This window comes from Vombatus ursinus, unplaced genomic scaffold (genome assembly GCF_900497805.2).
Source record: "Vombatus ursinus unplaced genomic scaffold, bare-nosed wombat genome assembly UNPS02014864.1, whole genome shotgun sequence".
NCBI lineage: Eukaryota > Metazoa > Chordata > Mammalia > Diprotodontia > Vombatidae > Vombatus > Vombatus ursinus.
The window spans coordinates 4,924,323-4,951,898 of NW_020954642.1; the positions used below are offsets into that span (position 1 = coordinate 4,924,323).

Sequence of the window (27,576 nt, forward strand, 5' to 3'; positions counted from 1 at the left end):
TCCATCCATCCATCCATCCATCCATCCATCCATCCATCCATCCATCCCCACTAGCTATCATCCCATACATCTCCTCCCTTTTATGACTGGACATCTCTTCACTATCTCCAGATCAGATCTACAGTATACCATCTCCAACTATCTCAAAATGTATGTTGCATGTACATTATAAACTCAATGTCCCCAAAACTGAACTCTTTCTCTTTCCCACCAAACCCTCCCCTCTTCATAATGTCCCTATTATTTGTTAAAGGCACAATCACCCTCCAGTTATAAAGGCTTGTGATCTAGGTGTCATTGTCCACTACTCACTTACTTTTCCCATATATCCAATCTATTGCCAGGTCTTATTGTTTCTGCCCTTGTTACATATCTCATATACACTCACTTCTCTCCTCTGGCACAACCACCACTCCTAGCGCAGGCTCTCACCACCTTACACTTGGACTAATAATGCCTGCTTGGTTGGCCTCCTTGCCTCATATCTCTCTCCTCCAGTTCATCCTCCACTCAGCTGTCAGTGATCTTCCTACATCACAGGTCAGACCATCAGCCCCTTATTCAAAAAATCAGTCAGTTAACAAGCATGATTTAAGCACTTGTTATATGCCAATTACTGTGCTAAGTGCTTGGGATACAAAAGAAAGTCAATTCTTACCCTCAGGGAGTTCACTTCTAACGGGAGACAATATATAAATAGCCATATAGATACAAAATATATACAATGAAAAGGAGAAGCAATCTCAGAGGGAAGGTGTGACAATTGTGATTTTTGAAATACATTGTCATGTTGTTGTTATAAGTGGTAGGACTCCAACATAGAGTCACAGGGTAAGTGGTCCTAAGGACCATAAAACATTTAAGCAGTAGTAGAGGGCCAGTACTTTCACAAGCCCTGATTTATTCTGATCCTGTGAGTAAGTATCCTCAGCTCCTGAACGGACCCCCAGCTGACTGCATGGCTGTGTTCAGGCACCCATTCTTGGAGTCCCTGAGTCAGGCATCAATAAGGGATCCTGGGGAACTTCCCTACCATACCCGGGTCTGATTAAGAGTGCCCTGTCTCACATGTTGTGCTGATTGTCCCAACTAAACCTCGCTTTAAGGGATTACTGTCTCACTCCCCACTCTGAGTGTGTACTCCCACCAAGATCTTGCCCCCGACGATTCTCCTGCGTGTGAGTGCCCTGAATTTCTGTCTGTCAATGCAGGTTGTCACATGATGTGTGTGTGTGCTTGTGAGTATCTGTATGTGTGTGTTGCTTTCATTTTTGCCTGCTTAGTTCACCACATGGTAATAAAGCTCATGCTTCTCCTAGCTTCCCCAGGACCAATTTTCTATAAAGCCTCAAACTGGGGTCCTTGCTCTGGAAAGCCCTAGCAGTGAGGGGTGTGTTGGGGGAGGGGGAGGAGGAAAGATGAGATCTCTTGAAGAAGGTGGGATTAGAGCTGTCTCAGATTCCTTCAAGGAATTCCAGTCATGGGGATAGCCAGGGAAAGTCAGACTTGGGAGGCAGAGAGTTGTATTTGGGGAAGACAAGAAGGTGATATCTCTGGACTGCAGAGTTCATGGAGAGGATCCTGGCCTCCTCCTACCTCTCTAGTCTTCTCACACTCTTTCACATTCTCTGCCTCCTTCCTCATCCTTGAAAAAGATATTCCATTGAATGTGTTCATTTTCACTCCTCCTCCTTCTGGCTTCCTTCAGGACTTGGTGCTAATTCCACCTTCTGCAAGAAGCCTCTCCCTGCCTCCCACACTGCCAGGGCCTTCCCTCTGGGATCATCCCCAGTTTTTCCTGTAAAGATCTTCTTTGGGCACAGCTATTTGCATGCTATCTCTGCCATTAAACTGTAAACTCCTCGAGGGCAGGGACTATGTTCACCTTTCTCTGTTTGCCCAAAGCTTGGTATAGTGCCTGGCACATAGTAGGTGCTCAGTAAATGTTTCTTGACTTGACATTCTAATAGAGGAAGACAAAACCGAAAGGAGAGCTAATAAAAAAGGAGAGGAAAGGGAGAGTGGGTCAAGGCAGCTGTTGGAGAGGTGGAAGGGATCAGGGAGTAAGCTGGAAAGGAAGGAAGTAGCATGATAGAGGCTCCCCCTGAAAGGCACAGTGAGCTATGGAAAGAAGCATGACTGGGAGTCCTTCTGGTGGTGGAATTCAAGATCTGTGTCATCAATTTACATCTGTAAAATAAGAACAGCAACAGCTAGCATTTGTATAGTCCTTTAAGGTTTACAAAGCACTTTACAAATAGTGTCTCATTTTATCCTTGCAGCAACTCTGAGAAATAAATGCCATTATCTTCCTCATTTTAAAGAGGAGTAACTGAGGCAGAGGTCTAGGTGACCAGACCAAGGTCACCCAGCTAGTAGATGAACACTGGTCTTGCCAGGTCTAGGTCCAGCAGTCTATCCAGCTTATCATCTAGCTGAAGGAAATGGTCTTTAAATCTCATAATGCTATTAACCTGGTGCTCTTCTTCTGAAGTCTCCAACCTTGTCTAATATCTGCCTTTCAGCACTGGGGATGAGTACGCACCTGGCAACTGGGGTTACCTGGATCAGGTGGCTGCCCTGAGGTGGGTCCAGAAGAACATTGCCCACTTTGGAGGAGATCCTGGCCGTGTGACCATCTTTGGTGAGTCAGCCGGGGGGATGAGTGTTTCCTCACATGTAAGTAGTAAAGAAATGACCCCAGACTGGAGGGGACCTCTTGTAGCCAAACCAAAATCTCCAGGGGTGGGGAATCTGAGGCCTCAAGGCCTCATGTGCCCTTCTAGATCCTTTGACTGAACTCAAACTTCACAGAACTAATCCGTTTATTAAGGGGATTTGTTCTGTGAAGTTTGGCTTCAATCACAGGACTGCACTTGAGGACCTAGAGGGCCACATGTGGCCTCAAGGTCACAGGTTCCCCAGCCCTGGATGGACCTGAATTTTTCTTCCTCTTCTCTTATCCTCACCCCTCTCAGAACCACTGGGGCTGATGACTTCTTTCGTTAAGGCTGACACCTGCCCTTGACTTCATTTGGAGGTCCACTACACTCTCCTGCCCTAGTCCTGACTGATTGTCTAGGCCCTTTTTCCTCTTACTTTACTGGAGACAGAAAACAAATAATCCCTTTTTGAAGGCTTACTAATGACTTCAAGTAAGAGCAAAAGAAATGTACAGGGTAATGATGAAATAATTGGAGAATCAATGGACCCCAGATTTCACCACTGAGGTTCACCTGTTTCCCAATGCTGCTTACAGCCTTTCTGTGCCTTCCCAGGTGGCCTTTGGGACAAGCTGTGGCTGCAGATCTGCTCTCTTCAGTCTTTGCCATTGAGTCTCTGAGAGCTTAGCAGGGCTGGCCCTCACATGACAGACATAAAATCCATCGGGGGGCTTAGAGAAAAAGATCTTTTGGCTTGGTAGATCTCCTCCCCTAGGAGTTTGTACATCACTGACAGCCTCCAGGATGTGATAAGGCATGGGAGGAAGACTTCAGTGGAAAAGATTATGCTAAAAAAATAGCTGATGGGAAGGTGGCAAATTCCCATGATATAGTGGGAAAGACTGTTGAATTTGATGTCATTTAATCTTAACAACAACCCTTTGCTTTCTCATAATCAATAAACAAACAATAATCAATAGATAATGTGACCTTATAAGGAGGCAGGGCATAGGAACAGCAATACTGGGTTACAGAGCAAAGGCATCTTATCATACCCTATGACTGAACTGCCCATAGAGTCCCGGACCATGGCCAAGGCTACTTAGCCCTCCTTTCTGTCTAACTATCTTATAAGCCTGGCTGTACCAAAGGACCCAAAGCAGGGTCCCATAAAGTGACCTCTGTTTGAAACTGTACTATATGGGTAGCTTAGGGAGGTGGTAGGTAAGTAACAGTCTTGGCTTTCAGACTCCCAGTCTCCTCTGTCTCTGCTAAGCCAGGAGTGTCTGGGACTGCTTCCTCCTCCTCTCTGCTATGCTTTGCTCCCCCAGGTTCTGTCCCCCATGTCCAAAGGCTTGTTCCACAGAGTGATCATGGAGAGCAGTGTGGCCATCCTCCCTGGCTTGATTTCTTCCAGCTCAGAAATGGTTATGAACGTAAGTTCCCTGTGCTCTGTTCTTTGCAATCCCTCTTATCCTTCCTTAGGCTTATTGGCCTCCCAACCTCATGGACCAGTGTCCCATTGCCCTTCTGGCTCTCTTGGGCTATAAGAAGGTGCACTGGAATGCCATTGAATGTTCAAGCTGAAAGTTACCATAGAGATCATCTAGTCCAACCCCCTCATTTTACAGAGGAGGACACTGAGGCATAGAGGGGGAGAATTGAGTTCCTGACTGTGCCTGTGACTTTAGATAAGGCATTTCCTTCTTGAGGCCTCAGTTTCTTCCTCTGTACAAGTGGGTTCAATTAGATGGTTTGTAAATTCAAATTCTATTTTCCCATATGCCCTGAAGAGGAGGAAAAGTTCCTCGAGGAGCCCAGGTACAGGTTAGATGGAATGATCTAGAAGGTCCCTTCTACCTCTCTAGTACTTGTCTAGTTCTCTCTAGTGAATTGTGCAAGGTCACACAATGAGTTGGTGACTGAGCTGGGACCAGAATTTGAGTCTCTGAGCCAATTTCAGGGCTCTTTCAACATACCAGACCCAATCATGTGTCCTTTATGGATATTTACATCCTTTTTCCCTGAAGAAATGGTAAACTCTTTGGAAGCAGGGACTGTGTCCTTGTAACCTGCCCCTGACCATCCCAATCCCCATTGGTGGTCACTGAGCCCTGTGCAAAGAAGGCTCATGATTGGGGACACATCCCCTTTGGCAGTCAGACAGATTCCAGCTTGGTCTCCTTTTCACCATTACTGCATCATCACCTATCCTTTGCTAGCTTACTGATGAGTATGAAAGGATTCTTCCATTGTGATACAGGCCAGGCATTCCTCAATAAGAATATTAACTAATTGTGGGTGCCTTTTTGCAGGTCACTGCCAATCTGTCTGCTTGTGATAGACACAGTTCTGCCTCCATGGTTCAGTGCCTTAGGAACAAATCTGAAGGAGAAATCCTGGCCATTACCAAGGTATGTAAGCTGAGAACCAAGGGTTCTAGTATCAAGACAAGCTGCCAAAACAGCTTAGGGTGACTGGACACCCAACCTTGATCGGGTGGGATTGAGGTGAAGATCTTGGGAATGTCACTCTCTTAGCCTCAGCTTCTCCCTACTAACTTGATGATCTTTAAGGATATTTCCATCTCCAACATTCTTGATCTGAAGGTTCCTCCTAGCTCTGATATTCTGCTTACTAGGATCTTTTCTACCTTCAACATTCTGTGCTCTTAACTTTTTTTGTGTACTAAGTTTCCATCTCTTGTACTCTGGCCATACTATGTCCTAAGAATCTTTCCAATATTCTGTGGTCTAAACATTTCAGGTTCTAAGGTTCTAAGCTTTTTTATTCTCTAGTCTCACAACCCTTCCCATTCAAAAATTCTCTGTTTATGGAATCATAGCTTTAAATCTGGAAGGATCCATTCTACTCTGACTCTAACATTCTGGGTTCCAACATTATTTGTTCCAAATTTCCTTCCATTCCTGATAGTCTACTTTACAAGATTCTTTTTTCCATATGTAACATTCTATGCTCTAACATTCTATAAGCTAAGGTACAGAGGATGCAGCTAGGTGGGTGCAATGTTTAGGGTGCTGGGAAAATGGAATTGTGTTCAAATCAGCCTCAGACACTAGGTGTCATTTAACTTGTTTGCCTTAGTTTCCTTATCCAGAAAATGGGAATTATAATAACACCTCCATTCCAGGGTTGGTATAAGGGTCAACTTAGATAATAATTGTAAAGTGCAGATTAGTACAGTGACTGGCACATAGTTAGCACTAAATAAATGTTATGATGATGATGATGATGACGATGATGATGATGTTGGAGGTGGTGGTAGCGGTGGTGGTCCCTTCCCCCTCCAGGATTCTGCTCTTCATCTCCTTTGAGATCTAACACCCTATGGATCTTTAGAAGAAAGAATCATAGGTGTGGGAAGACTCTTTCTATCCTCTGGGATTAATAGCTGTCATCTAAATATTCATTTTATAAAAATACATTTTATATATATTATCTCATTTCAATAATTTTGCAACAACCTTGTGCCATTGGTAGTACAAGTATGATGTCATTCCCAAATTTCAGACTTGGGAATTCGAGTCATTAAATGGAAGCAGCAAGAGGTCAGGGAGCCATTTGCTTTTCTATTTGTATCCTCAGAGCCTAGGACAGATTGTGGATTTATATATTGACTTGCTATTTAAAAAAGAGGAAACTGAGTCCCAGAGGGATTAAGTGACATTGCCAAATGCCACACAGCTCACAAATATCAAGGCAGTTACATGATCCCATATATTTAGAATGAAGATCTTTATTCATTGCATCACATTGCTTCTTCAAAGAATTCACTCAGTAGTATGTGTTAGAGCCAGATTAAATATTATTATCAGATCTAATTGCATCTAATTGTTCAGTCGTTTTTTAGTTGTGTACAACTCTTGATGACTGCATTTAGGTTTGTCTTGGCAAAGATACCGGAGTACTTTCCCTTTTCCTTCTCTAGCTCATTAAGTAATTGAGGCAAACAGGGCTAAATGACTTGCTCAGGCTCACACAACTAGTAAGTGTCTGATGCCATATTTGAACTTAGGAAGATGAGTCTTTCTGACTCCAGGCCTGGCGCTCTGCCCATTATGCCAACTAGCTCTCCCTATGTCTAATTACTCTCTCTATTAGCCATATTGACTCTCCTTCCTTCAACTTGAAAACTGTTATGTTTTTCAACCTGATTTGATGACAGTTTCCTCATCTGGAAAATGAGAGGGTTGGACCAGATGGTCTTCTGGTGTACCTTCCAGCTCTAAATCTACAGTCTTATGAATATCCTTTCCAAAGCACCTGGGAGGTTGAGTTTCATTTTGGCCACAGCAGATGCCAAGGAGATGGGAGAAGAAAGGATTCCTGACTTTCAGTCAAACCCAAGCCTGGTATTCAGATACTGAAGAGTTTGGTGCCTCCATGGCTTTCCTGCCTTATCTTATATTACTTCCCTGCATGCACTCTATGCTCCAGCCAAACTCATCTGTCCTCAGTCTTCTAAATGTTCCCTATGTTTTCTTACCTACGTGCCTTTGTTCAGTAAAGTCCTGTAAAGTCCTCCCTCTTTATTATCATACTGGTTTATAAAGTGCCTTTCTCATAACAATACAAGAGGTAGGAAGTACAAGAAACATTATTCCCATTTTATAGATGAGTAAACCTCAGGAGGTCTCAGTGAATAAAGAACAAAGCCTGGAGTCAGGAAGACCACTAGCTGTGTGACCTTAGGCAAGTCACTTAACCTCTGTTTGCCTTACTCTACTTGAGAAGGAAATGGCAAATCACTCCAGCATCTTTGCCAAGAAAATCCCATGGGCAGTATTGATGTGCTGTGGTCCACAAGGTCATAAAGAGTTGGACATAACTGAACAACAACAATCTGAGGAGCAGAGAGGCAGTGACTTCTCCACTTTTCCACCATCACACAGTCAGTAAACATTAGAGCTGGGATTCAAGCCCAGGTGTCTCCCAGTTTTCAATCCAGTCTTCCTTCCTCCCTCACACTACTGCCTCTCATAGCCCCCCTTTGTCTGTTGAATTCTCCATTCATTAAAGCCCAATTCCAATGCCCCATTTTAGGAAGCTTTATGGGAAAAGATCTTGACAATAGTCTAGTTCAATGCACTCATTTTGTAGGGGAGGAAATTGAAATCACAGAGATGTCATTTGCCTAAAGTTACAGATTCTGTTAGCAGCTGAGCCAGGACTAGAATCCAGATCTACTGACTTTGAGGCCAGTGCTCTCTTGCTGTTCATTCCAGAAGCGTTTCTGGAGCAGCTTCTGTGTCCAGCCTGGGGAGACACAAAGTCTGGATAAGGGATGGGTCCGTGAAGTAACTCGCCTTCTTAGGGGAGAGAGCTTTGTGCCATAGACAGGTAACAGAACCTAAGTGCACAGGAGGAGTCACCAGCACAAGGGGTGAGAACTCTGAGGAAGGAAAGGGTCCTTCTGGCTGACATATCAGAGAAGACATTGTGGAAGTCCTGGCAGTTAAATTGGCTCTTGAAGCAGGTGAAGAATTTCAACAGGTAGCAATGGGGGAAAGGTCATTCTAGTGATATGGAATGAAGTTAGCCAAGGCAGAAAGGTAGGAAAAGGTGGTTGACTTTCAGTGGAGAGCTGGGAATCCATTGTTGGTGAAACATGATGTGCTTGGCACAGGTTAGAGTCCAAATAGTATGAGATAAGGCTTGAAAGGTAGAAGAGAGGGTTTTGAATGCCAGACTAAAGTGTTAGAGGTTTTCCTTGGGTAATAGGGAGTCATGGGACTTTTTTCTTTTAATGCAATGGATTATCACGAGCAAATATGAGATGAGAAACTGGTGTTTGTGTGTATTTGTGTGTGTGTGTGTGTTATAAATTAGAGGGGGAGACAGGGAGGCAGTTTGTAGACTGTTGCAAGAGTCCAGATAAGTGAGGACTGCTAGGTAGTACAAAGGATAGACCACTGGCCCTGGAGTCAGAAGCACCTGAGTTCAAATCTGGCCTCAGACACTAACTAGCTGTGTGACCCTGGGCAAGTCACTTAACCCTTATTGTTTACAAAATAGAAAAAAAAGAGTTCAGGCAAGTGATAAAAAGTGTCTGAAATAGGATAGTAACAATGAGAATGAAGAGAAAGTGATACATGTAAAGGAGATTATGGAGATAGACTCACCTTTTCTTTCTTTCTTTTTCTTTCTGCTTCTTTCTTCAGCATTTCAAGATAATCCCTGTTGCAGTTGATGGGCAGTTCCTCCCCAAACATCCTGAAGAGTTGCTGGCTGCAGGAGAGTTCCACCATGTCCCTTCCATTATCGGTGTCAACAACCATGAATATGGCTGGCTTCTTCCTGTGGTAAGATCCTAGCATGTTCTACTCTGTGCCAGCTTCCTTCTGATCTTGACAGTCTTTGCTTCTCCAAAGAATCACAGACTTTCTGAGTAGGTCAGGAGGTTGATGTCCATGAAATCTAAGCCAGAGGTGAAGGAGAATCCCTTCTATAACTTCCTGGACCAAGGGCCATTCAGCTCTTCTTGAAGACCTCCAAGGAGGGAAAACCTCCTGCCTCCTGAGGCAGCTCATTCCACTTTTAAGCAGCTCTCATGGTTGGACAGGGCACCATGACAGCAAGTGGAAATTTACTTCTTTTTACACTTCTACCTGTTGTCCTCAGCTCTGCCCATAGGGCAAATGACACCAGTTAAATGCCTCTTTCAGGTGACCATCTACCAGATAGTTAAAGACAACTATCAAGTCAGCCCTGCCCCAAGTTTTCTCTTTGACCACCAAAGGAAGTTCCTTCAACCCACCCCTATATGGCAAGACCATGATCCCCTTCTCAGCGTCTCTTTTTCTGCCTCAAATGTGATGCCCAGAACTGAACCAAAGATTCCAGATAAACAGTTATCCCTTCCACATCAGGGGGATTGAAGTGCAGTGCCCCAGTATCTAGAAAATACATATAATATTTTTGACACCCTGCCCTTCTTACCAGAGAAGACTGAATTATTATGGCATTAAAGGATAACATGTGTTGATATTATGCAATACCACACATATATTTTCTGTATTTCTGAGTTTCTAGACAATTTCTGTGTCACCTGCTGGCCTTTGCCTGTCATCTATGGCTTTAGCAAAACTCCCCCCAAATTCCCATTTAATTTCTTACACCTATCCATAGTATATTGAAACCATGATGAGGAAAGTCGTGATGTGGAGGAGATAACTGTAGCCTCTGTAGGGTCTCACCTCCTCATTCCTGGAAGCTGTACCTCTGTTAACAGAGCTCAACATCGTGTTGCTTTTTACGTTGCCTTACTACCTTCTTGCCTCCTTATGGGCTTGTGGTTCACTGCAAGTGCTAGATCTTTTTCAAATAAATTGCTGTCTAACCGTACCTCCCTCACCTTCAGTTTGGAAGACTTTGAACCTATTAAGTTTGATCTTACTCGCTATGGTCGGCCCAAAATTCTAGCCTTTCGAGTCCTTTTTTTGGATCCTGACTCCATGGTACAATATGTTAACTGGCTTTCCTGACTTCGTGTCATCTGTAAATTTGTCTTTTTATAATCAGAAAAGTTACCCTGAACAGGCTTCCCTGGAAGAATCAGAAGTGACTCTACCTTTGGTTATTTTCTCCATGAATAACTCATTTCATGTGCCAATCTCTTCAGAAGTATAGGAAGAGAAGCCCAAGAAAGGTCTAGTTCCTTTTTGGTTAAAATATACTCTACAAGTCTCTTTATTTTGTTTTAGTTTTTCATTTTAAAAATTTTTAAATTTTTGGTGGCAATCAGGGTTGAGTGACTTGCCCAAAGTCACACAGCAAATAAGTGTCTGAGGCCAGATTTGAACTCAGATCCTCCTGACTCCAGGTCCTGTGCTCCATCCATTGTGTCACTGAGCTGCCTCAAGTCTCTTTACTTTAAATGAACAGTGAATAATACCAGCTGACATTAACACAGAACTTAATAGTTTACAAAAAACTTCTTTTAATATACCTGCTGTATATATCCCTACTTGCTGGTAGGGACCATTAAGATGTTTGTCCCCATTTTGTAAAGTAGAGAACTGAGGCTCCCAGAAAGGACATGATTTAACCCCAGTCACACAACTGGGACTAGAACCTGGGCCTCCTGATGGGAGACCAGGTCTCTTTCCTATGGACTTCAGGTCAGAGTATCTAAAGGCCATTGGGGTTATATTAATTTTAAATATGACATGGTATTAACAACCATTTGTCAGCTACCTCCTTAAGCATATGCATGTAAAGTTGGTCTATTTACACAAGTCAGAAAAATAGAATTTACCTGCATTATTTCCAGCATCATGTATTATAGTAAGCATTGGTCATTGTCTAAGGTCACTGGTCATTATGTAGAAACCATGACCACTATTTATTATATACTTGGTATTACCACCATTTTCCTGTCATTTTGCAAAATATCTTGAGAATCGTTCAGTGGTATTGGGCATTATTCAGTAATTCCTAACCAAATCTATGGCACTAATTCCTCCTTAAAGGGTAAAATGATTCCCTGGATTAGATTTGTTTGAAAAATGCATAAATTTCATAAAGTTCCAAAGACCATTCACAATGCACCATTTTTCTCTACACAGGGAATGGGCATTCCTGGATTTAAGGAAATCATGGATAAAAACAGTGTTCAATCAGCATTGCAAAATCCAGTTTTGGTGAGATACCAGTTAATCAAGCTTTGCTTTTTTTTTTTTAAGCGCCCACTACATAGCAGGCACTGGGCTAGGCACAGGGACAAAGTGAAATAGTTCCTGCCCTTCAGGAACTTACATTCTATGTGAGAGAGAACCTGCACATCCAGAGATAGATGGAAAACATACAGAGAGCAAATCTTGGGGGAGGGTTAAGGGACTAGCACCTGGAGGAGGAAGGAACCAAGAAAGGTGCTCTATAGAAGGTACTGTTGGAGCTGATTCTCGCTAATGCAAAGGCATGGAGGTGAGAAATGGAACCAGAATGTTGGCATACCTGGACTACATAGTGTGAGGAGGATAATCATGTATAATAAGACTGGATAGGGCCAGGTTGTTAAAAGCTCGAAATACCAAACAGAAGAGCTTATATTTAATCTTAGAGGTAATGGGCATCCACTAGAATTTATTTAGTTGGTGGAGGGGAGTAAATTGCTCAGATCTGTGCTTGTAAAATCACCTCAGAAGATGAGTAGAGGATAGATTGGAGTGGGGGGAGATCCGAGGTACAGGGACCAATCAGGAGGCTGTTGAAATAGTCCAGGAGAGAGCCAATGAAGGTCGTTCCACCTTCTGACTTTCTTCTTTCATAGACACAGAGGAGGAAGGGACCTTGGAGACCCCATCTCGTTCTATCCTTTCCTTGGGGTGGACAGCCCCTCTTCACCATGCCCAACAAGTAGTTGTCTAGTATCTTCTTGAGGAATTTAACCCTGAAAAGGCAGGCCTTGGTGGGGAGATTGTAAAGAGATCTAATGAGGCCCAGGGCTATGAATAGCAGGCAAACTTGTGTGGGCTTATTCCTTGTGTTTGTTTAGTTGATGAGTCATGTCTGACTCCTTGTGACCCCTTTTGGGGGTTTTCTTGGCAAAGATCCTGGAGTAGTTTGTCATTTCTTTCTCTAGCTCATTTTATAGACAAGGAACTGAAGCAAACAAGATTCAATGACTTGCCCAGGGTCACATAGCTAATACATGTCAAAGGTCATATTTGAACACAGGTCCTCCTGACTCTAGGACCAGTGCTTTATCCACTTCATCACCTAGCTCACTTGCTTATTCCCTACAAGCCACCAACAAACATCCCCAAACAATCCACCAACAAACATCCCCAAACAATCCACTGCCAGGTATGTTTATTTTCTTAGGGGCAGCTAGATGGTGCAGTGGATAGAGCTCCAGCCTTAGAGTAAGGAGGACCTGAGTTCAAATCCAGCCTCGGACCAAACATTTGTCACTAGCTGTGTGACTCTGAGCAAGTCATTTAATCCCAATTGCCACAACAACAACAAAAAAATGACTGAAATATTTTTCTGTTACTCTCTCTCCTCCTGGGTTTCTATAGGGTATTCCTCCTAAACTTGGGCAGTTGATGATAGAAGAGTATTTAAGAGACACTGAGGACCCAGGAGAATATCGAGCTCAATTCCAGGAAATAATGGGGGATTTCCTCTTTGTTATTCCTTCCCTCAAAGTGGCCAAATATCAGCACAGTAAGTATGGCATTGACCCTTTTTAGAACCAGTGTAAGAATGTCTCCTCTTTGTGGCAATGTGTCTATGTCACCTGCACACTCATGCAGAAGGAGGTTCCTGCTTCTGGCTTTGCTATCATAGCCTCCAGACTGGTTAAACCTCCTGGTTCACCTTCCTTCTTCCCTCATACCCCTACCTTACCCCATCAGGTGTTTGGGGGGGGCAGGACTCTGTGACCATTGTCTACCAATGAATAAATATGTCTATTGTCTATAAATGAATAAATGAAAATAACCCACATTTCTGTAAGTAGATTTTTTCTTGTGAGTATGCACTATGGACCCCTTTGGACTCTAGGGAAAGTTAAAGACTCCTTCCAGAGATATGTTTTTAAATGTATAAAATAAAATACATAGGATAGAAAATCAATTAGGTTTAAATTGATTTATCAAAGTGCTCAACTAAAAACAGCTTCAAGAACCTTTGCTAGAGGATTTTATCGTTATAAAACACTTTATATCCATTATACCCCTGGATCCTCACAACAACCTCATCCTATAGCATGGACCTGGAATCAGGAAAACCTGAGTTCAAATCCAGACTCAGACATCTTCTAGCTGTGTGATCCTGAGCAAGTCATTTAACCTTTGTTTGCCTCAGTTTCCTCAATGGAAGTAATAATAGCACCTCAGGGTTGTTGTGAGGCTGCAATGAGATAATATTTGTAAAGCACTTAGCACAGTGTCTGGCATGAAGTAGGTGATCTATAAATGCTTATTCACAGGGCAGCTAGGTGACGCAGTGGATGGAGTTCTGGGCCTGGAGTCAGGAAGACCCCTCTTCCCAACTTCAAATCTGGCCTCAAACACTTACTAGCTGTGTGACCTTGGACAAGTCATTTCCCCCTCTTTGCCTCAGTTTCTTCATCTGTAAAATGAGCTGGAGAAGGAAATGGCAAACTACTCCAGTATGTTTTCCAAGAAAACCCCAAGTGAGATCACGCCGAGTGAAATATGACTGACAAACAATTGAACAACAAATGCTTATTCTCTTCCCCTCTCCTCTCTTGGGGAGACAGGCCAGGGATTATTATCTCTACCTTACCTTTGAAAAATCAAGCTCAGAGAAGCAAAAGGATTCACCCAAGATCTTGTAGTCAGTCAATAGCAGGGCCAGGATTCCAACTCCAGTCCTGTTACGCCAGACCCCAGCCCTTGTCCTGCATCACAGCATCACTCTTGGACAGCATTTGTTAAGGGGTTGCCTTCTAGGAGCTTGCCTGTTAATGACCAGCTACCATTGTCACCCACTCCAAGGGTGGGAATTGGGCCAGGGGCCCCTGGCATGTGGCCCTGCCCTGTGCTCTACGTGTCACTAACCATGGGCATTTCTTGTGTTTGCCTAGGTCACAGCTCTCCAGTCTACTTTTATGAATTTCAGCACCGACCAAGCGTACTTACAGATGTCAAGCCAGATTTTGTGAAAGCCGACCATGGTGACGAGCTTCCTTTTGTCTTTGGAACACCTCGTAAGGAATGGAGATGGGATGGAGAGGGAAGCTATGGGTCAGGGTCGGGGGCAGAGGGTGAAGAATCCTTGGGGCTCTGGCCTGCCTTCTCCATCATCTACCTTACTCTCTCTGACATCAAAATGAACAGTAATGCCTTACCTTTCCCCAAAGCACCTTCCCATACATCAGCCCATTTCATAATGATAATAACAATAGGTAAAAGTGGCTAGCATTTATATACTGCTTGAAGGCTTACAAAGAGTTTTGTATATGCTATTCTCTTTTGATAGCCTTGAAACAGCCCTATGAAGTAGGTGCTGGTGCTACCTCCATTTTATAAATGATGAAACTGAGACAGAGAAAGATGACTCTTGGCTAGCTAAGAGTCACAGAGCTGGTTAAGGGTCTGAGTCAGGATCTGAACTCATGGTTTCTTGGTTCTATATTCAGCACTCAGTCCACCTATTATCGAGCTGCTATTTGATCTTCCCAAATACACTGTGAGGGTCAGGGTGGAGGAGGAAGGGAGAGATTGTGTCTGTTGTACAGAAGAGGAAACTGAAGTTCAGAGAGAGGAACAGACTTATCAATATCACAGAGTTAGCGGGTCTGAGCCCAAATCCAGGTTCCCTTAGGAGGCACTGAATAGCAGCCCAGCTGCCTAGGAAGAGTTTTTATTTTTATTTATTATTCTTTGCAGTTGTAGCTCCAACCCGTGGCAGAGTGCCAGGGATAGAGGAGGCAATTAAGTTACCTGGTTGACTGAGTGATTAGAGGTTAAGGTATCAGCCTTGGAAGTCCCCTAACTCAGTCTGCTTGTTCAGGTGAACTGAATCAGAAGGTTGATTCAGCTGTTCAGTTCAATTCAGTTTACATGATTAAGCACATCCAGCATGCGGAGCACTCTGTTCAGCTCTGGGGAAGACACAAAGATAAATAAGACACAGTCTTTCATTTCTTGGAGTTTACTACCCAGAAGGGAAGACGAGGCATGAACACAAAAAAGACATTTCCACCTGTGTTTCCACATGTCAATGTATCAGTGACCTCACTAATACCCTCATCCTCTCTTCTTATGTAGACCCTAACTGTTATACCATCTGATTCTATGTGATTCTTTTCCTTGTGCTTCCATGAATTGTCCACAGAGGATTTGCCCAATGTGCTGGACCTCTTCCCTCTTCCCTTCCTCCCTTTTTTTTTGCTTCCTTCCTTCCTTCCTTCCTTCCTCCTTTCTTTCCTTCCCTCCCTCCCTTTTTCAAGTTATTCTTGATTCATTTTCTCTACCAGTGCATCCATTTATGGATTGTTGGACAACAGTCTCACATTTAGCAATCTTTAGAGTTCATGTTTGTAGGTGGTCCCAACTCTGTTTTTGGAAATGTTCTCTCCTTATTTTCACCTCTCTGCTCCTGTCCTGGCAGAACTGGAAGGCCAGTTTATACCTTAATCTATTTTATGACTAGCCTTGGCCAATGAAATCGTTACCTTGTTGGCCAGCTACTGCTGCTGAGCCTGTCTGCACTGCCCCAGGCAGAGGTCTCGAATGGCAGCATCGCCTGGGGCAGGGGCCTTATGCAAAGACTTTCCAGCTATCAGAGCTTGTTCTATGCTATTGTAGCTTAGCATAATGATTAACATAAATAACATTTGTAACAATCAAACCATTATTATAATTATGTATAATAAAACATGTAATTATAAAATATAATGTAATATACTTTATTATAACTTTATATGTTATAATAAGTATATAACACAAATATAATAGTAATAGCTATCATTTATGTAATATTTTTACAAGTTTCATAAAGCATTTTGTAAATATTATCTCACTATTTTTTTTACCCTCCCAACAACCCAGGGTCACAGGTGTTATTATTATCCCATTTTTCAAAGAAACAAAGGCAGACAGTGGTTAAGTGACTTGTCCAAGTTCACTCATGTAGTCAGTGTCTGAGATTAGATTAGAACTCAGGTATTCCTTATTTCCAGACCAGTTGCACCACTTTGTTTTGTGGGGAGTGGTTCAGTTATGGAGTCACACAGAGTAGGCCAACAAAAGCCCTGGGAGGTCCTCTGGGAGAGGAGTGACACGAAGAAAACTATAAATGGAAGATAAGTTCAGTGGCTAGAGCAGGATTGACTGGGTGGTTATGGCTCGGGACTGAAGGAAAGGAGGTCTTTGGGTCTGCATTTTGACCTTAACCAAGATCTTTCTTTTTTTGTTCCTAGTTTTGGGAGAGGGAACAGAAGAGGAACAACTCCTGAGCCACAGGATAATGAGCTACTAGGCAAACTTTGCCCGTCATGGGTGAGAAAGCTGCCCTTTCATTTCCCTATGCTTTCCCTGTGGGGTAGTACCTGTTCCTAGGCACATAAAGGTTTCCAACTTCCATAGAAGTTCCCTGATTGAAATTTGTTCAGGAAAAAATAGTTCATTCAACCTAGAGGCAAGGTCTGGTGAACAAGTTTAGTTCTTCCCCAAGTTCATGGCTAGGGTTTAGGAGGCATTGCTCTGGCAGATTCAGCCTACACATGGGCATCTTGAAAGGAAAACAAGAAAGATCAGGAACTGTCTTGGCCCTCACCATCACCCTTGAGTGTCAGTGACTTCTCTTCCCCCTTGGAAAACATTAGAACAGGAGGCAGTGACAAGAGCCTTGGGTATGGAGTCCAGTGACACTGTGTTTGATTATTTGTGACCCCATCTGGATTTTCTTGGAAGAGGTACTGGAGTGGTATCCACTGACAACCACTCCAGATTGCCATTTCCTTCTTCAGCTCATTCTACAGATGAGGAAACAGAGGCAAACAGGGTGAAATGATTTTCCCAGGGTCATACAGCTAGTAAGTATCTGAGGTTGGATTTGAACTCAGGTCTTCCTAACTCTAGGTAAAGGTTTATCCACTGTACCACCTAGCTGCCCCAGTGAAAAGGAGTCCAATGATATAAGTTCAAATCCTGACTTTGCTACATATTTCCTACATGAGTCCTTCCACACTTTGGACTTTCTACCTCAGTTGCATTAGAAAGCACCAATATGAACGGTGAAGACCAAACTGCTTAAGGATGGGTGATCAAGTCTCTCTATGGGTGCTACCACTGTCAGCTGACACCTACCTTGGGGCCCCTTCCTTGGCTCTCAGGCTGAGCTGAGGGTGGCTTGCTACTCTTGTCAATGCAATCCCCCTTTCAGTTGTAAATGTGTGGTTTTTTCTCCCAGGGACCCAAATGGTGCAGACCTTATTCACTGGCCAGTCTATGACCAGAAGGAAGAGTACCTGCCCCTGAATTTGCAGTTGTCTGTGGGAAAGAGCCTGAGGAAGGATAAGTGGGAGTTCTGGACCAAGACCTTGCCTCAGAAGATGAAGGAATCACAGCCAGAAAATGCCCGGGTGGAGTTGTGATCTCTAAGCACAACCGTTTTTGCAACAGTTGCAGACCAATGACACCCAATCACTTCTTTTGAGTAGTTCCTTGGCCTCAGCTAAAGTATATTGTAGTTTTGAGTGAAATAATTTGACTTTCACTCATTACTGCTACAGGAGCAGAATTTAAATGGTATTCAGAAGGAAAACAACAAATTAATATATTGACTACTATGTGCTAAGAAACTGTCTTATAAATATCATCTCATTTGAAAGGGACCTTCCAATTATAAGACAGTGGGAATCTGATGAGACCAGCTGGTCCACCCTGTTTCTAGAGGAAAAAATCCCTAGTTCATCTCATATAATTTTAGTGGAGGTAGTTTCATTTTCTGTCATTGCACCTTCAGGCCATTTGGTAGAGAAAGAATTAATACATGATGATCGATCGAATGATTGATTTAGAGCTGGAAGGGTTATTAGAAATCATCAAACAAGAATGAACACAGAGACCCCGAGAAGGGAAAGGACTTGTCCAAGGTGATGCAGACACTAAGCATCCCGGTCCTCTGACTCCACATCAAAGGCTCTTCTTAGTACACTGAGCTGTTGGATGTCTCTGTCCTGCCTCATCAATTCACTAGCATTTTCCAGATAACATTTCTGTGAGGAGATGAAGCAGTACACTGAGGGTCTTGAAAACAAAACTTCAAGATAATCCTGCAAGTCAAGTGATTCTTTACTTGCAAAGGAGCAACACAGAGACAATTACTATGTGTGAGCCCAAATTCAGTGTAGTTTTTTTTTTACAGGGTTCCTTTTACATAGAACAAAATTGCAAAATGAAATGAAATCCTTCCTCTACTCTGAGTGGTTATGCTAACAAGATATTTCACAATAACAATACCTTTTACTAACAGGATACAGGCAGGGGTATGCTGGTCAATGTTTAACAATCAGCTCTCTGAAAAACCCACAAGATATACTTTCAATTTATATTACTCACGTTATCTCCATCACTTTCTTAAGTTTAGAAATCAACAAAACAATGACCCAAACACTAATTTGTAGTGGATGCCAATTCTGAGGTGTAAATGCTCATGCTAAAAATTTAACAACCAGATCTGGTACAAGTTGGCTGGAGCACTTCCCTGAGATACAGTGACATATGGTAGTAAAACATTCTCTCCGTTTAGAAAAATCCAATATTGAATTGTCAAAACATTTTTGTCACTAAGAAAATAAGACCTAGTTGATATAGGGTTCAGACAATTAAGGCAGGATAAAGGTGATCCAGAATGTAATGGAAGCTAGGTGGGTCAGGTCACCTCACCTCTGGATTTCCAAATAGCCTGCTGTCTAGTTTCCCTTGCCTCAGTTGTTCTTCTCAGTCCATCCCATCCTTCACTCAAATCTGATGATGTCATCCAGCATCTGATGATGTCACCCCTTATGTGCTAAACTCTAATGGTTCCCTTTACTTCTAGGATCAGATATTAAACCCTTTGTTTGGCTTTTAAAGACATTCAGAATTTGAACCCTCCCCACCTTTTCCTGCACTTAGCTCCCTCTCGTGTACTCTTTGGTCCGGTGACACTGGCCTCCTTGGTGTTTCCGGACCAAGACACTGGATCTCTGGGCTCTGGGTACTCTCTCTGGCTGCCTCCATGCCTAGAACACTCTCCCTCCTCATCTGCCCCTCCTGGCTTCCTTCAAGGCTCAGCTAAAATCTCACCTTTTGCCAGAAGCCTTTGCTAAGTGTCCCTTAAAGCTGGTGCCTTCTCACTATTGATCATCCCCCAGTTTGCCTTGTGTATATGTTGTTTATCCATAGGTGTTTGCAGCTTGTCTTCCTTCATTAGATTGTGAGCTCCCTGAGCACAGTTTTTTACCTCTCTTTGTATCCCCAGTGCTTGAGTGCCTAGTGCCTGGTGTGCCCTTTGGAAATACTTCATTTGTCACCCACCAGCTATGTTATGTTGGAATGTCTTTTTCCTTATGAACTCAGTGGGAATAATAAAAATGACACCGCCAACCTGCCAGAGTTATTGTGAGCACCGGAGGGTATCCAAGCTGGACAAGAGCTTAAAGAATATCTGATCCAGGGGCAGGTAGGTGGCATGGTGGATGGACTCCTTCCCTGGAGTTAGGAGGACCTGAGTCCAAATCCAGCCTCAGACACTTACTAGCTCTGTGAACCTGGGCAAGTCACTTAACTCAGTTGCTAAGAAAAAAAAAGAATGTCTGCTCCAATGCACTCATTGTACCACTAATGATTTAAGAGCCCAGAACGTGTGCTTCACCCCAAGTCACACAGCTAAGAAGAGGTTGTACAGGGGTTCCATCTCAGGTCTTTAAGCTTCAAGTCCTTCACTCTTGAATATGTCATCTGAATCAAGCTTCACTCTCTTCAGATTTAAGCAGCATCATCATTACAAGACTCTTGTAGTTTGCTGGGGAAAATAGAAAGAATAACAATGTTTATCTGTGAAGAAGGCTCTGTGTTTTGTATTCTGTTTGGATGCACGTTTATCAGCTATAGTTACTAATGATAATAGTTAAAATTTATATAGTGCCTACTATGTGTCAACTACTATATTATGTGCTTTATATCTATTAGCTCATTTGATCATCATGCTAACCCTGTGAGGGTGATGCTATTATGATCTTCACTTTAGAAATGAACATACAGCTAGCTGGCTATGTAGTTTGAATGCCAAATGTTTGTTTGCCTAAAAGACTATTTTACAGGGAACTCATGCAAGGCAGGTGGTCACATGGAGGTCAGAAAAAGTGATACAAGGACACTCTCAAGGTCTCTCTGGAGAACTCTGGAACTGATTGCATAACATGAAAGACACTGACAAAGGACTGCCATGCATGCCGTGTCCACATCAAAGAAGACCCTGTGCTCTATGACTGGAGATGGCCCCCCTAGTATATGATAGAACAGGGTTATAAACCCAGGTCTACCTTGACTTTAAGACCAGCCTTCTTTCTACAACACTGGTTGTTGCTTCTCAGTGGTGTGGTACAATACTCCAAAGGTGTATCATGTCAACTGTGTGTAGAGGATTATGATGGATGGTAGAAGGCATACAAAATTTGGATGAGAAACACTTTCCTTCGAGGAGCTTACATTCTAATAGGGGGCAGGGTTAGGATACTGAGAAAACAACAAACATTTATTAAGCACCTACTATGTGCTAGATACTGTGCCAGGAGCGAAGATACAAATACAAAGAATAAAACAACCCCAACTTTCCAGGAGTTTACATCCTCATGGAGAAATTAAGAAGTATCTATATAAGTATATGAAGAGAATAAATACAATACCAGCAGAGCTCCCTATAATACATACTATTAGATGGGACTGCATCATTTCAGCCACCTTTTCCATGCCAGTTTTGGGCACCTGTAGAATGGAATTCAAGGCTTCAGGGCAGTAGCCTTTCTCTTCTTTAGCCTGCTCAATGCCAATTCCTCAAATCCCAGCTAGGCAGAAGCGTGTTGACATTTGCTCCACTGCAATTCAATTCAATTCACTGCAGCAAATACTTATTAAACAATCCACTGAATGTATGGCATTGAGCTGGGACCTGGGAATAAAATGAGAAAGAAAAAAGAGGGAAGGAAGGAGGGAGAAAAAAAGGAAGGAAGGAAGAAAGGGGAGACAAGAGAAGGAAAGAGAGAGAGGAATAAAGCAAGAAAGAGAGAAAAAGAGAGGAAGGAAGGAAGAAAAGTGAGAGAAAGAAAGAGAAGCAATAAGAGAAAGAAAAAGAGAGGACAGAAGGCAGAAAGAAGAAAAAGAAAGAGAGAAAGATGAAGGAACGAAGAAAAAAGAAAGAGAAACAGGAAGAGACAACAAGAAAGGAAGAGAAGAAGGAAGGATGAGAGAGAAACAAGAAGAAAAAAGAAGGAAGGAAACAAAGAAGGGAAGAAGAACGAGAGAAAGGAAGGAAGGAAGGAAGCAAAGAAGGAAGGAAGGAAGGAAGACAGGCAGGAAGTAAGAAAAAGAATGAAAGCCTCCCTTTCTACAAGGGATTGGGAAGGCACAGTACATATGAAAATAAATAAATAATATATGTAATGTAAGAGAGAGGGAGAGAAAGAAAGAGAGAGAGAGAGAGAGAGAGAGAGTCAGAGTATCAACAGGAAGGGACAGAGGGACAGTCCCAGGTACAAGGTAGAACCTGAGCTCTACCTTTTTTTTTTTTATTTTTTTGGTGAGGCAATTGGGGTTAAGTCACTTGCCCAGGGTCACACAGCTAGTGAGTATGATGTGTCTGAGGCTGGATTTGTACTCGGGTCCTCCTGACTGCAACACCAGCGATCTATCCACTGCGCCACCTAGCTGCCCCACCTGAGCCGTACTTTCAAAAAAAAAAGTTAAATTCTCTGCCAAGGAGGAAAAGGCAATGCCTTCCCAACATGGAGAAACACCTGTCAAAATCTCCCAGGCAGGTGATAGAGAGTCATATAACAGGAAATTCTAGCAGGCAGCTGGATCCTGGAGGGCTTCAGTGATCAGGCTGAATCAATTTTGGCCCTCTGTGCTGTTGCAGACAACCAGAACCAGAACTGGTTGATCCTTCCACACTCTCTCCCATACACTCAGTTAAAGGGAGCTGGTGAAGCAGTGAATAAAGTGCTGAGCTTGGACTCAGGAAGACCCGAACTCATATCTGGTCCTCAGTCAGTAGCTGTGTGACCCTGGACAAGGCGTGTAACTCTTGCCTCCCTCAGTCTCCTCATCTGTAAAATGGGGTTAGTAATACCTGCTAGCATTGTTGTGAGGCTCAAATGAGATCATATTTGTAAAGTGTGTTACAAATCTTAAAGCACTATATAAATGCTAGCTATCATCATTATTTATTAAATCCTCTCATACTGAATGCATGATCTCCTCATAGTACTGTTCTCTCTCTTCACTCATCGTCAATCACTCTACCAACAAACAGCTCAATTTATATCCAGACTGGTCTCTAACCTAGCTACTTCCTCACTCCCTGCTAACCTTCTGTACTAGTCTCCTAGTACAGCTTTTACCTTTGGTTCAAAAGATATGGATGTTTAAGTAATTTTCTTGGCATAATTAAGCAACTAGGTAGTGCAATGGAGAGAATGCTAGACCTGGAGTCAGGAATTACTGAATTCAAATCCAGCCTCTAGACACTTATTAGCTGTGTGATCATGGGCAAGTCACTTAGCTTCTATTTGCTTCAGTTTCCTCATTTGTAAAATAGGGATAATATCAGTATTGACCTGCCAGGGTTCTTGTGAGGATCAAATGAGATAATATTTGTAGAGCACTCTGCAAATCTTAAATCATTAAACAAATGCTAGCTAATATTAGCTAATATTACTACTAATTGCAATTCATTTCCCAGAATTGTTGGCCTAATTCACAGCTCCCTCAACAATGTATTAATGTGTCTGTCTTTACCCAAAGACTTCATCATTGACTACTCTTATGTTTTGTCATCTCCATCAGTTTTCTGGTTGTGAAGTGATACGTCAGGGTTGTTTCAGTTTGCATTTCTCTCATTATTAGTAATTTGGACCATTCTTTCATTTAGGTGTCCCATAAAACATGGAGAGGGAGGGGACAGCAGTGGAAAGGTTGGGGTGGGCTGGGAGGGTGTCCTTATCCAAAGTCACACTGGCAAGTAGGTTTTCCATTGGGTTTCAGACAGGTCTCCCCCTTGCAGTTCTAGGGGATATGCACAAGGGATTGTGGGTGATTGTCTTAAGGTTATTGACTCCAGTTCCTGTTCTACTGTGTTCTCTCCAATATCATTGGAAGAGTTCTGGTTAATATCTCCTCATTATTATTGATACCAAAGATTATCTCCCCAGTATCATTTTAACCAGTTAACATCAATCATCCTTTACAAAGTAATATTTTCTGAGAAGACAAGTATGAACATGCCAATGGGACTCTCCAGTCTACCATGTTGGTCCATGAAAATTGGCTTGAACTTAAGGCAGATGCTACAATGTTCTTGCCACCAAGCTCACTTCCAAATTCAGCAGAGCTGCTTGTCCTCACTGCTCCTTTGCTGCAGGGCACTGCTGAGCTGAGTCAAACCGATGGCTCTTCATATCTGCTGGCAATTCTGCTGATATGGACTCCAGATCCAGGACATCTGATGGATGACTCTTCTGACCTTTCAAAACTTAAAAGATCATAGCTGTCTCCCATACTCTGCCTACAACTTGAAAGTATAGCCAGAATTTGAGAGCTGCTGTTCTAGGTGAGAAATGGCATGAGACCCTCTCCCATGCACTAACCCACAGCAGTTCAATGTCTTAAAATGCAGTCAGTGGGAGACAGACTCGTCCCTGTGTGTGTGTGTGTATGTGTGTGTGTGTGTGTGTGTTTTTACAATACATTCATTTCTATTGCAGAAGCTATTTGTAAAACCTTTTCTTACCACAGTTATCTTGTTGACACAAAATCTTTTCAATTCATGTAATCAAAATTAGCCATTTTACCTTTTGTAATTAATTCATCCTTTATTCATAGCCACGAAGGGCAGATGACCTATTCCTCCTAACTTTTTAAGGCATGATTTTTAATATTCAAGACACTCATCCATTTTGAATTTATTATGGAATATTGTATAAGGCGATGTTGGGCTAAACCTAATTTCTGTCACCCTGCTTTCCAATTTTCCAAGTAGTATTTATCAATTAGGGAATTTTTCCATAGGCAACTAATGCTTTCTACTCTATCAAACACTTTATTATTGAGTTCTATTGTTTCTGAATCACTCTTGTTTAGTGTGTTCCATTGAACTATCTCTCTATTCTTTACCAATACCAGATGGTTTTGATGATTGCTGCTTTATAATGTAGTCTGAGATCTAGACATGCTATTCTCTCTTCATCCCTACTTCTTTTCAATATTTCCCTTAACATTCTATATCTTTTGTTTTTCCAAATGGACTTTGTTATTATTTTGTAAAGCTTTGTAAAGTATCCCCTTGTTAATTTGATTGACATAGCATTAAAAGTGCAAATTAATTTTGGTAGCATTGTCATTTTTATTATATTGGCATGGCCTAGTCATGAACAATGAATATTCTTCCAGCTATTTATGTTGCTCTTTATTTCTTTAAGGAGCTCTTTGTAATTGAATTTATACAAGTCTTTTCTGTGCTTTGAGAGGTTGGTCCCCAGGCATTTCATACATTTTATAGTTATTTCTTATGGAATTTCCTTTTCTATGATTGCTTCTTGTATCAATTATTTTATGCATTTTTTTCAGTTATTTTGAATGGATCTTTTCATTACTGCCTTTGGGATTTTGCTATATTATGTAGAAGTGCAATTTGTTATTGTTGCTTTATTTTGTAGTCTGCAACTTTTTTTGGAGTTTTTTTCTTTGCTGATTCCCTTGGATTTTCTAAGTAAACTACTATGTCATTAACAAATAGGAATAATTGTCTCTCTTCTTGGCCTATTTCTCTGACTTTTCTCCTCCTATATTATTGTTATTGCTAGCATTTCCAGAACTATCTTAAAGTTTGACTAAAGAGAAATGTTCTAATTTAATAATTAATAAGGAAATAGCTGGACATAGCTTTGGATTATTAGAGAAATCAAGTAATAAGAATGAAGAAGGTAATGAGACAAGTAATGGGTTAAGGGATGACCAATAGGTGGGTGTGGTCAGTCCTATGTGATCCTGTTACAGGAGGGATTTCTTCCCAATATGGGTTGTATTAGATGGTCCCTGGAATCAGAAAATGCTACAATTCAAGGCTTAATTTATCCTTCTGTTAATTGTCTAGACTTAAGTGTTGGAAACAATGTGACTAATAGAGATTAAATTAAGCGTATGTCACGGATACATTTGTTTGTTCATTTTTGTTTTTCAGAGAGGTTGTTATTACACATTTACCAGCATATCCCTATTCGATATATAGAGTTTCAGATCTGTCTTCTTTTGCCTTTATAGATTCAATCTAATTTTTTTTTTCAAATATGCCTAAGACAAGGTCTCAGGAGGAAGTCCTTTAAGTAGCACTTGGATTTTCCCATTGGAGACACGGGGTTTGTGCATTGTTTTTTCTCTTGTTGCCCTCACTGACTGATTAGGTGGGTGGAAGAGGGGTGAAGGATTATTGCTAGTTTGATTTCAGGAGGCCGAACTCAGTTTGCTGCTGAGAAATTGATGTCCTCTCCAATGTGTTATATAAAAAACCTCTTCTATGAGCTGCTGGTGGGGTGGGGAGGGAGGGAAAGCTGATTCATTTTCAAGGAAGTTGATAAGAGTGAGGATTGGGGGAGGATCTTTTTTCAAACTGGAAATAGTAGCTCTGCATTTGCATGAGAAAATGTGGCACAGCTTATTTCTTTATTTTCTCTTTCTTTTTTTATAAATAATATTTCTGAAATCTGCCTGCTCATTATTTCTTATAGCACAATGATATTCCATTATATTCATATGCTGCAACTTGTTCAGTCACTACCCAATTGACGAGCATTACCTCACTTTCCAATTCTTTGCTACCACAAAAAGAGCTGCTGTAAACATTTTTGCACATGTGGGTTATTTCCCCTTTTTATGATGTCTTTGGGATACAGACCTAGAAAGTGGTATTGCTGGATCACAAGGTATGCACATTTTTATAGCCCTTTGGGTATAGTTCTGAATGGTTCTCCAAAATAGTTGGATAAGTTCACAACTCCACCAAGAGTGCATTAGTGTCCCAATTTCCCCATATCTTCTCCAATATTTCTTATTTTCCCTTTCTGTCATATTAGCCAATCTTATAAGTGTGAGGGTCTACCTCAGAATTGTTTTAATTAGCATTTGTCTAATCAGTAGTGATTTAGAACATTTTTATATGGCTATAGATAGCTTTAATTTCTTCATGTGGAAACTGCCTGATCCTACCCTTTGACCATTTATCCGTTGGGGAATGACTTGTGTTCTGATAAATTTGACTCAGTTTTCTGTGTATTTGAGAAATGAGGGCTTTATCAGAAACACTTGCTATAAAAATGGTTTCTTATCTATCTGCTTTCCTTCTAATCTTGGTTATGTTGGTGTTGGTTAAAAAAACTTTTTTAATTTAATGTAATCCAAATGATTCATTTTATTTTATTTTTTTTTTGCTTAGGCAATCGAGTTTTTAAGTGACTTGCCCAAGGTCACACAGCTAGTAAGTGTCAAGTGTCTGAGGCTGGATTTGAACTCAGGTCCTCCTGACTCCAAGGCCAGAGCTCTATCTACTGTCCCACCTAGCTACCCCTCAAATGATTCATTTTATATTTCATAATGTTCTCTATCTCTTGTTTGGTGAGAAATTCTTGCCTTCTCCATAGATCTGACAGGTAAACTATTCCTTGCTCTCCTAATTTGCTTATGGTGTCACCTATTGTGTCTAAATAACGTACCTGTTTTGACTTTATCTTGGTATATGGTGTGAGATGTTGGTTTATGCATTTTTTCAACTATTTTGGATGGATCTTTTTACTATTGCTTTTGTGATTTTGCTATATTATGTAGAAGTGCAATTTGTTATTGTGGGTTTATTTTGTAGTCTGCAACTTTTTTTGGAGCTATTACTTCCTTTGCTGATTCCCTTGGATTTTCTAAGTAAACTATTATGTCATTAACAAATTGAAATAATTGTCTCTCTTCTTGACCCACTTCTCTGCCTTTCTTCCTCTTATGTTATTGCTATTGCTAGCATTTCCAGAACTATCTTAAAGCTTAATTGACTAAAGAGAAATGTTCTAATTTAGCAATTAATAAGGAAATACCTGGACATAGCTTTAGATGATTAGAGAAATCAAGTAATGAGAATGAAGAAGGTAATGAGCCAAGTAACAGGCTAAGTT

General features: G+C 41.7%; 1 pseudogene; it reads left to right on the forward strand.

Annotated features, from left to right (window-relative positions):
* LOC114027964 overlaps positions 1-17,757 on the forward strand; it is a 29,539-nt pseudogene extending 11,782 nt beyond the window's left edge.
* The last annotated feature ends 9,819 nt before the right edge of the window (positions 17,758-27,576 follow it).